Source organism: Hypanus sabinus, chromosome 18 (assembly GCF_030144855.1).
Source record: "Hypanus sabinus isolate sHypSab1 chromosome 18, sHypSab1.hap1, whole genome shotgun sequence".
Classification (NCBI taxonomy): domain Eukaryota; kingdom Metazoa; phylum Chordata; class Chondrichthyes; order Myliobatiformes; family Dasyatidae; genus Hypanus; species Hypanus sabinus.
In genome coordinates, this window is record NC_082723.1 from 40,954,719 (window position 1) to 40,963,989 (window position 9,271).

At 42.6% G+C, this 9,271-nt stretch overlaps 1 pseudogene; it reads right to left on the reverse strand.

Moving 5' to 3' along the window:
* LOC132407557 (WD repeat-containing protein 5-like) overlaps nt 1-9,257 on the reverse strand; it is a 51,199-nt pseudogene extending 41,942 nt beyond the window's left edge.
* Nucleotides 9,258-9,271: the final 14 nt, after the last annotated feature.

Below are 9,271 nucleotides of genomic sequence, written 5' to 3' on the forward strand. Positions count from 1 at the left end.
GACGTTATGACCAAGTACTGAAAGCTCTGCTCAAGTTAAAAACACCAACTGCTATCAATAGTAAGGAAAGTTCTAGTGTTCACCAGGCAAGCCACTTACAGACAAATACAAAAGGTGCTTTTCAGAAAGCAACAGGTCAAGTTTATAAAGGAAATGCTGATTTTATTGTTTATGCTTGATGGCAAACTTAAGAAATTTTTATTAGAGGTCCCTCCTGCCGGTAAGAATAGGAAGTTAAATTGCTACAACAAGATTTACAAATAACACAATAGGGAAAGTGACTAACTATGAAAAGAGCTGCAAATAATTTTGGTGAGGTTGGAGAGAAGGATATTGGAGTGGGAAGAAATAAAATTGAGACAAAAATCCTGCATGTGTTAAAAGTTTATGGATTTTAAAAAGTTTTTCTAAAACTGAGCAAGTCAGAAAATACATAAGCAGAAAAGAATAGGATGCTTACATTTGGGGTCCCTTACCAGTCAGAACTGACAACTTTATTTTAAAATGAAAAGCTGATAAGTGGACATCCAATAAAGAGATAATACAATGTAAAGTAAGATACATTGTATGATACATAAAGTAAGATAATACAATGTGGAAGCAAAAAGAGGAAATACACACTGATAAAAACATGTGCAGAAGAGAAAAGCAGTCAGAAGGATTCATAAAAAAATAGTCTTGGAGAAGACAGTAAATAAACGTAAATAAATCATAAGACACTCTAGGTTCTATCAATAGATAGATGTTTCACAGAGAGGGTTAAAACTGTGCAAATGATTGTTCTCACCCCAATCAGGAGACTTGTGTTCAGATTTGGGTCATCCTTTACAAGGAGGATGCAACAAATTAAAAACAAATTCCAAAAGAAATTCACCCAAGACTGCAGAAGTTTTAGCATCAGCAGAAATCAGAAGCAGAGGTAATTAGGCTGAGGAGAGCTCCCAGGGATGTTTAAAAATCTTACGGTTTCACTCGTCATTGAGTCAATAATTAGAAGAAAATTCAAGATCATCACCAAACTAATGGAAAAAGTTCAGATTTTTTTTATCATGTTGTTGAAAGGACAGAGTAACAGGAATTGGAAGGAGTTACAAGAACTTTAAAAATGGAAGTGTCTAAATAATTTCAACTAGGTCTTGGTAAAGGGAAGAAACAGCATTGATTAGAATGGCCTCCTTCCATACTGCACAATTTTCTGATAAGAGTTCTCCACCTTTGTAGCAATATAATTAACTTTAAGCATGAGCAGATTACAATGCTCCACATTCCCACTTTATCTTTTAATAAGATCATGGTTGATTCTGTACATCATACATTTTACTATTCAGACTCCATATTTCTCAATATTCTTTTGTGTCAAAAAAATCTGTCTTGGTAGTAAATATATTCATTGACCTGGCATCTCCATCCTCTAAGATGGAAAATTCCAAAGTTTATAATCTTCTTAGTGGAAAATATGCTGCATTTTAAAAGCCAACTCCTATTCTGAGATCATACTCCTGATCCTAAACTCTCCAGTCTGAACAAACAGTCTCTCTGCATCAACCCTGTCAACCTGCAGAATCTTATACACACGTGGGATCTGCTCTCATTTTCAAGTGACTAAAGGTCAACTTTACCCAATTTCTCCTCAAAGGATAAACTGCCCATTTCAGTGAATCTAAATTGGACCATCTCCATGTTCTTCTTTAGGTAAAGAGACTAGAACTTCCAAGTGCAGTCTCAAAAGATTGCAGCAAGAATTTTCATTGATGTACTTTACCCCACTGTCCACTCAGCATATTCACATCACCTTCTCCAAGTGCTTATTTGTTACATTTCTGCAGTTCAAGACCAGTGCACCAACCCTTTTGTTTACTAGCTTTTTTTTCTATTATTGTTACCAAGGTGATAACCTCACATTTTTCCACATTATGCTCCATGTGGAAAAATCCTTGACTTTAATTTAAATCTGTATCTCTTTTTAGACTCACTGCATACACCTTGCAGCATAATTAGCTGCAAAAGCAAAGCAACATCACTCTCATAAAAATAGATTGCAAATACTAAGTGCCAATACTGGTCCCTAACGACAACACACACAATATGCTGGTGGAACGCAGCAGGCCAGGCAGCATCTATAGGGAGAAGCGCTGTCAACGTTTCGGGCCAAAACCCTTCGTCAGGACTAACCAAAAGGAAAGACAGTAAGAGATTTGAAAGTATTGGGTTAGGGGGAAATGCAAAATGATAGAAGACCAGAGGGGGTGGGATGAAGCTAAGAGCTGGAAAGGTGATTAGTGAACGTGATACAGAGCTGGAGAAGGGAAAGGATCATGGGACAGGAGGCCTCAGGAGAAAGAAAGTGGGGGGGGGGGAAGCACCAGAGGGAGATAGAGAACAGGCAAACAACTAAAAATGTCAGGGATGGGGTTAGAAGGGGAGGAGGGGCATTAACAGAAGTTAGAGAAGTCAATGTTCATGCCATCAAGTTGGAGGCTACTCAGCCGGTATATAAGGTGTTGTTCCTCCAACCTGAGTTTGGATTCATTTTGACAGTAGAGGAGGCCATGGATAGACATATCAGAATGGAAAAGGGACGTGGAATGAAAATATGTGGCCACTGGGAGATCCTGCTTTTTCTGGCGGACCAAGCGTAGGTAGGTGTTCAGCGAAACGGTCTCCCAGACTGCGTTGGGTCTCACCAATATATAAAAGGCCACACCGGGAGCACCGGACGCAGTATACCACACCAGCCGACTCACAGGTGAAGTGTCGCCTCACCTGGAAGGACTGTCTGGGGCCCTGAATGGTAGTGAGGGAGGAAGTGTAAGGGCAGGTGTAGCACTTGTTCCCTTTACAAGGATAAGTGCCAGGAGGGAGATTGGTGGGAAGGGATGGGGGGGGGGGGGACGAGTGGACAAGGGAGTCGTGTAGGGAGCGATCCCTTCGAAAAGCAGAAAGGGGTGGGGGAGAGGGAAAAATGTGTTTGGTAGTGGGATCCCGTTGGAGGTGGCGGAAGTTACAGAGAATTAGGTCTTCTCCTATCATTTCACATTTCCTCCTCCCCCCACTATTTTCAAATCTCTTACTAGCTTTCCTTTCGGTTAGTTCTAACGAAGGGTCTCGGCCTGAAACGTCGACAGCGCTTCTCCCTATAGATGCTGCCTGGCCTGCTGTGTTCCACCAACATTTTGTGTGTTGTTGTTGTTGTTTGAATTTCCAGCATCTGCAGATTTCCTCGTGTTTGCTGGTCCCTAACAGTCAGTTTATTCAAATAGTTTTCTACCCTTTAATCAATGACTCCACTTATTGTTCGCTAGCTCTTCTGTACTCTTTCTCTCCACCTTTTTCTACCATCTCCCCTCTATCTTTCAGTGAAGAATCTCAACTCAAAACGTTACCTTCCATTTCTTGACAGATGCTGCCTGACCCACTGTGTTGCTCCTGCATCGTTTGCTGTCCTCTTCAACATATTGCCCCAATCCTTTCATTTTTGATTTTATCTGCCTGCCTTTTGAATTTTTGTTCTGAAGTGCTTACTAATTGTGCTGGCAATGAAAATGGTGACATGAGTGAAATAATTAAATTGGGAGAACAAAGAAGCATCAAAGGCAGTTGGGGGTGATACTTGAGAAATACAGGTACTACTGAATTCATGGTACTGCCATTCTGAAACAAATAGACAAACATTCTAGGGTGAAAATCCTGTGGCAGCAATGCTACCCCAACCTCTCTTCCAGAAATGCCAATATTGCTCATACTGTCTTTCTCAGTTCCATTTTCTCTCTCCCCCATAACAACCATCCAACAATACAGAATACTCCCCAAAGGAATCAGATGACAATTTTGAAGCTGCACACTACAAAACTTCTCTGCTGCCTCCCAGCCTGCATAACACTTCCAAATTACCATAGCAAACCCTACTCCCATCCATCAGGAATGTTGACACCAGGCTAAAATTCAACAGATGCATGCAGCCTTTTCCAGCCTTGACATTCATTGTGTGGAAGTTGCTTACTGCCAGTGAGATGTGTAATCATAGAGAGATAGGAGACTGCAGATGTTGTAATCTAGAGCAACAAACAGGGTGCTGGAGGAACTCAGCAGGTCAGGCAGCATTTGTGGAGGGAAATGGGATTGTTGATGTTTTGCTCTTTATCTGGACTGAGAGATGAGACCGTATGACACAGGAGCAAGATCAAGTCATTCAGCCCACCCAGAGCTCTGCCATTCCATTATGGCTGATTTATTACCCCTCTCAATCCCATTCTCCTGCCTTCTCCCTGTAACCTTTGACACCCTGACTAATCAAAAACCTATCAACTTCCACCTTAAATATACCCAATGACTTGGAGTCCAAGTAGCAATGAATTCCACAGATTCACCACGCTCTGGCTAAAGAAATTCATCCTCATCTGTGTTCTAAATGGATGCCCCTCTATTCTGAGGATATGCCCTCTGGACCTAGACTCACCCACTGTAGGAAACATCCTCCCCATAACCACTCTGTCCAGAACTTTCAATATTCTACTGGTTTCAATGAGATCCACCCTGCTCATTGTTCTAAACTCCAGTGTTCATCATATGTTAAACCTTTCTCTCCCAGAATCATTCTCATAAACATCCTCTAGACCCTCTCTAATGCCAGCACACCTTTTCTTAGATAAAAAGTGAGACATACCAGCTAGTTGAGTGCTGTCATAGCAACAACCTTGTACTTAATGTTAGTAAAGTGCGGCTATATTTTATTAGGAGTTTGAGGAGATTTGGTTTGTCACCTAAAACACTCAAAAAGTTCTAAAGATGCACAGTAGAGAGCATCCTGACCGGCTGCATCACCATCTGGTATGGTATGGGGGGCACTGCATAGGATTGAAATAAGTTGCAGAAAGTTGTAAAACTAGTCAGCTCCATTATGGGCACTAGCCCCCATAGTATCCAAGACATCTTCAACGAGAAGTGCCTCAGGAAGGCAGTGTCCATCATTAAGGTCCCACAGAACCCAGAACATGCCCTCTTTTCATCGTTACCATCAGAAAGGAGGTTACAGAAGCCTGAAGGCATGTACTCAATGATTCAGGAACAGCTTCTTCCCCTCTGCCATCCAATTTCTGAATGGACATTGAACCCATGTACACTACCTCACTACTTCCTTTTTTATTCTTTTCCGCACTACTTATTTTAACTTGACTATTTAATATACATATATTTACTGTAATCCAGTTTTATTCTATATTTATCATGTATTGCATTGTACGACTGCCACTAAGTTAATACATTTCATGACAATTGCTGGCGATTTTAAACCTGATTCTGAAACGGCTCACAATATTCCAAGTGCTGTCTGACCAATGCCTTATAAAGCACTGCTGCTATATTCTAGTCCTCTCAAAATGAATGCTAACATTGCATTTGCCTTCCTTATGCTGACTCAACCTGTAAGTTAACCTTCAGGGAATCGTGCACAAGGACTCCCGAGTGCCCCTGCATCTCTGTTTTTGAGTTTTCTCCCTGTTTAGAAAATGGTATTCACCTTTATTCCTTCTACCAAAGTGCATGACCATACACTTCCCAGCCACTTCTCTGCCATACTTACAATCTGTCCAAGTCCTTCTTCAGACACTGCTTCCTCCACACTACATTCCCTTCCACCTATCTTTGTATCATCTGCAAACTTGGCCACAAAGCCATAAATTCTGTCATCTAAATCACTGACATATAACTTGAAAAGAAGCAATCCCAACAGTGACCCCTGTGTTACACCACTAGTCACTGGCAGCAAAGCAGAAAGGGCTTCCTTTATTCCCACTGTTTGCCTCCTACCAGTCAGCCAATGCTAGTATCTTTCTGGTAATACCATGGACTCTTATATTATTACGCGGCCTCGTGTGTGCCATTTTGTCAAAGGCCTTCTGAAAATGCAAATAAACATCCACTAACACTCCTTTGTCTATCCTGCTTGTTATTTCCTCACATTTCCAACAGATTTATCTGGCAAGATTTCCCCTCATGTAAACCATGGTAACTTTGGCCTAGTCTATCATGTGCCTCCAAGTGCCCTGAAACCTCATCCTTAATCATGGACGAAAACAACTTCCCAACCAATGAAGTCAGTCTAGCTGGCCTATTAATTTCCTTTCTTCTGCCTCCTTCCTTTCTTAAAGAGTAGAGTGACATTTGCATTTTCCAGGTCTCCAGATTCTTGAAAGATCATTACTAGTGCCTCCACAATCTCTTCAGCTGCCTCTTTCAGAACCGTGGGATTTAATCCATCTGGTTTTGGTGACTTATCTCCCTTCAGAGCTTTCAGCTTCCCAAACACCTTCTCCTTAGTAATAGCAACTACACTCACTTCCGCCCCATGACACTCTCGAATTTCTGGTATACTGCTAGTGTCTTCTACAGTGAAGACTAATGCAAACTACTTATCAAGTTCGTCCACCATTTCTGTGTCTCGCCTCTCTATTACTCCTTATATATTTGAAAAAAAACCTTTGGTAATCTCACTTATATTACTGACTAGCTTCCCTTCATATTTCATCTTTTCTTTCCTTATGGCTTTTTTTATTTGTGTCTGTTGGCTTTTAAAAGCTTCCCAATCCATAAACTTTCCACTAATTTTTACTATATTATATATCCTTCTCTTCTGCTTTTATGCTGTCTTTGATTTCCCTTGTCTGCCAGAGTTACCTCATCCTCTCTTTGGAATGCATCTATCCTGCACCTTCCAAATTGCCACCAGCAACTCCAGCTATTGCTGTTCTGCCATCATCCCTGCTGGTGTCCCCTTGCAATCAACTTTGGCCAGCTCCTCATTCATATCTCTGTAAATCCCTCTACTCCATGGTAATACTTATATATCTGACCTTATTCTTCTCAAACTGCGGGATGAATTTTATCATATCATGATCGCCGTCTCCTAAGGGTTCCTTTACCCCCAAGCCCCCTAATCAAATATGGTTCTCTAGGCAGCACAATTTTCCCAATGTACCTACTTATCTGCATATTGAAATCACCATCACTATCGTAATATTGCTCTTTTTAATGCTTTTTCTATCTCCAGTTGTAAGATCATTTTACCCTTGCAGTTTCTTAACTCTACTCACAACGATTCTACATCTTCTGATCCCATGTCAACTCTTTCTAAAGCAGGGACTCCCAACCTTTTTAATGCCTTGGACTCCTATTACTTAACCGAGGGGTTTGAGGACACGAGGTTGGGAACCCCTGTTCTAAGGTTTTGATTTCATTTTTTATCAAGTCACTCCACCCCCTTGCCTACCTGCCTGTCCTTTCAATACAAGGTGTATCCCTGTATGTTAAACTCCCAACTATGATCTTCTTTCAGCCACAACCCAGTGATGCCCACAACATTGTACCCGCTAATTTCTAATTGTGCTACAAGATAATATACCTTATTCCATGTACTGCACACATTCAAATGTAACACCTAGTCTGAAATTATCACCCTTTTTGATTTTGCCCGTGACACTTCAACTTGTTCCATGGACTGCACTTTGCCCTATCATCTGCCAGTCCTCCCTCGAAGTCTCACTACACTATGCATCCACTTGTATACCAACTGCCCCATTCTCAGACCTGTCATTCCAGTTCCCATTCCCGTGCCAGATTAGTTTAAACATTCCTAGCAAAGCTGTCTGCAAGAGTATTGTTCCCCCTTGGGTTCATGTGTAACATGTCCCTTTTATAAAGGTAATACCTTCCCCAGAAAAGATCCCAATGTCCCAGAAATCTGAAACTCAGCCTCCTGTACCTCAGCTACACATTCATCCGCCAAATCAACCTATTCTTACCTTACTAGTATGTGGCACACAGAACAATCCAGAGATTACTACACAGGAGATTCTACCTTTCAGCTTTCTAACTAGGTCCCTATATTCTCTCTTCACGTCTCCTCCCTTTTCCTACCTATGTCATTGGTACCAATAAGTACCAGAACTTCTGTCTGCTCACCTTTCTCCTTTGGAATGCTGTGGACCTGATTGATGTGAGACATCCATGATCTTGGCACTTAGGAAGCAAAATGCCATCTAGGTTTCTATTTCACCCCCACAGACTCTCCTGTCTGCTCCTCTAACTATAGAATCCACTGTTGCTACTGCAATTCTTCTCCCCCCCCCACCCCAAATATACAGGAATCCATAAAGGGGAGTAGAAATAGATGAAGGGGTGGACCAAAGGCTACATGCAATAGGTGCATCTAAGTGAGGAGCAAAGAGTGAAAATAGTGACAGAGATGGGGGGGGGGGTACAGGCTGAAGATGATGGAATCTGATAAGATAGGAAGGTGGACAATTGGTCCAAATGAGGGAGGTGGGGTGGCAGATAGAAACAGTAGAGGGAGAGAAACCAGTGGAAGGAGTGTGTGAGTGACAGGCTGATGAAATGGCTGGAGAAACAGAAACAGTGTAGGAGCAACTGGGTAAATCAGAAAGAGATTTAAAAAAGGAAGAGCCGTTTACTGGACAACATGATGTTCACAGGGTGTTATAGCCTGACCCTACCTCCGCATAACACGGGATCACTTGGGTAGTTATTGTGAACCCCAACATGTTCTTTCATTCTGCTCCTAATTTCAAATCCAAGGACAGTAAAGCTAATTTGACAGCTCTACCCAGAACCGATCTGAGATAGAGTTCAGACCCATAAAACATTTAACTGGGCTGTGACTGCAAGACAGCCCAATAACTGTAACAGAAGTAAGTGATTAAATGGAAGCTCGTAGAAATCGCAGGAAAGTAAAAGGTTGAAAAGGGGGGATTCGGGAGTGTATTAAGGAGGGTGAACAATGGGGATGGAATACGTTAAGGAAAGAATTTATCAATGAATGATATAGAGGGTGAGAAGACATCTGGAGTTTTGATTAGGGGGAAAAACGGGAAGGCTTCCTGGGGTATGGGGTGGGAATATAGGAAGTAGGGTAGTTTTGGGGGTATCCAGTGGTGAACCGTTTGCACTAGGACGAACGAGCGCTCTGAGTGATAAGATCCCCCGGTTACAGCCCTTTAACTCCGGCTGATGAGCTTTGCTCAAGCCCCAGGCCCATGCTCCCTCCAGCGGCTCATACCTGGCGCTGATGCCGCTCTTTTTGATAAGGCCTAGGCCTGACCCTGCTACCGCCGCGCTCTCGGTGCAAACTTGAGGCCGGTGTTGTTACTGCCGCCGCCGCCGCCGCCGCCGCGTTCTCGCTGCAGCCCGAGCCCGGCGCTCCAGCTCTCCCCGCACCGCCGCTCCTGCAACTCGATGTGGCGGGAGGGCCCAGTGCGCC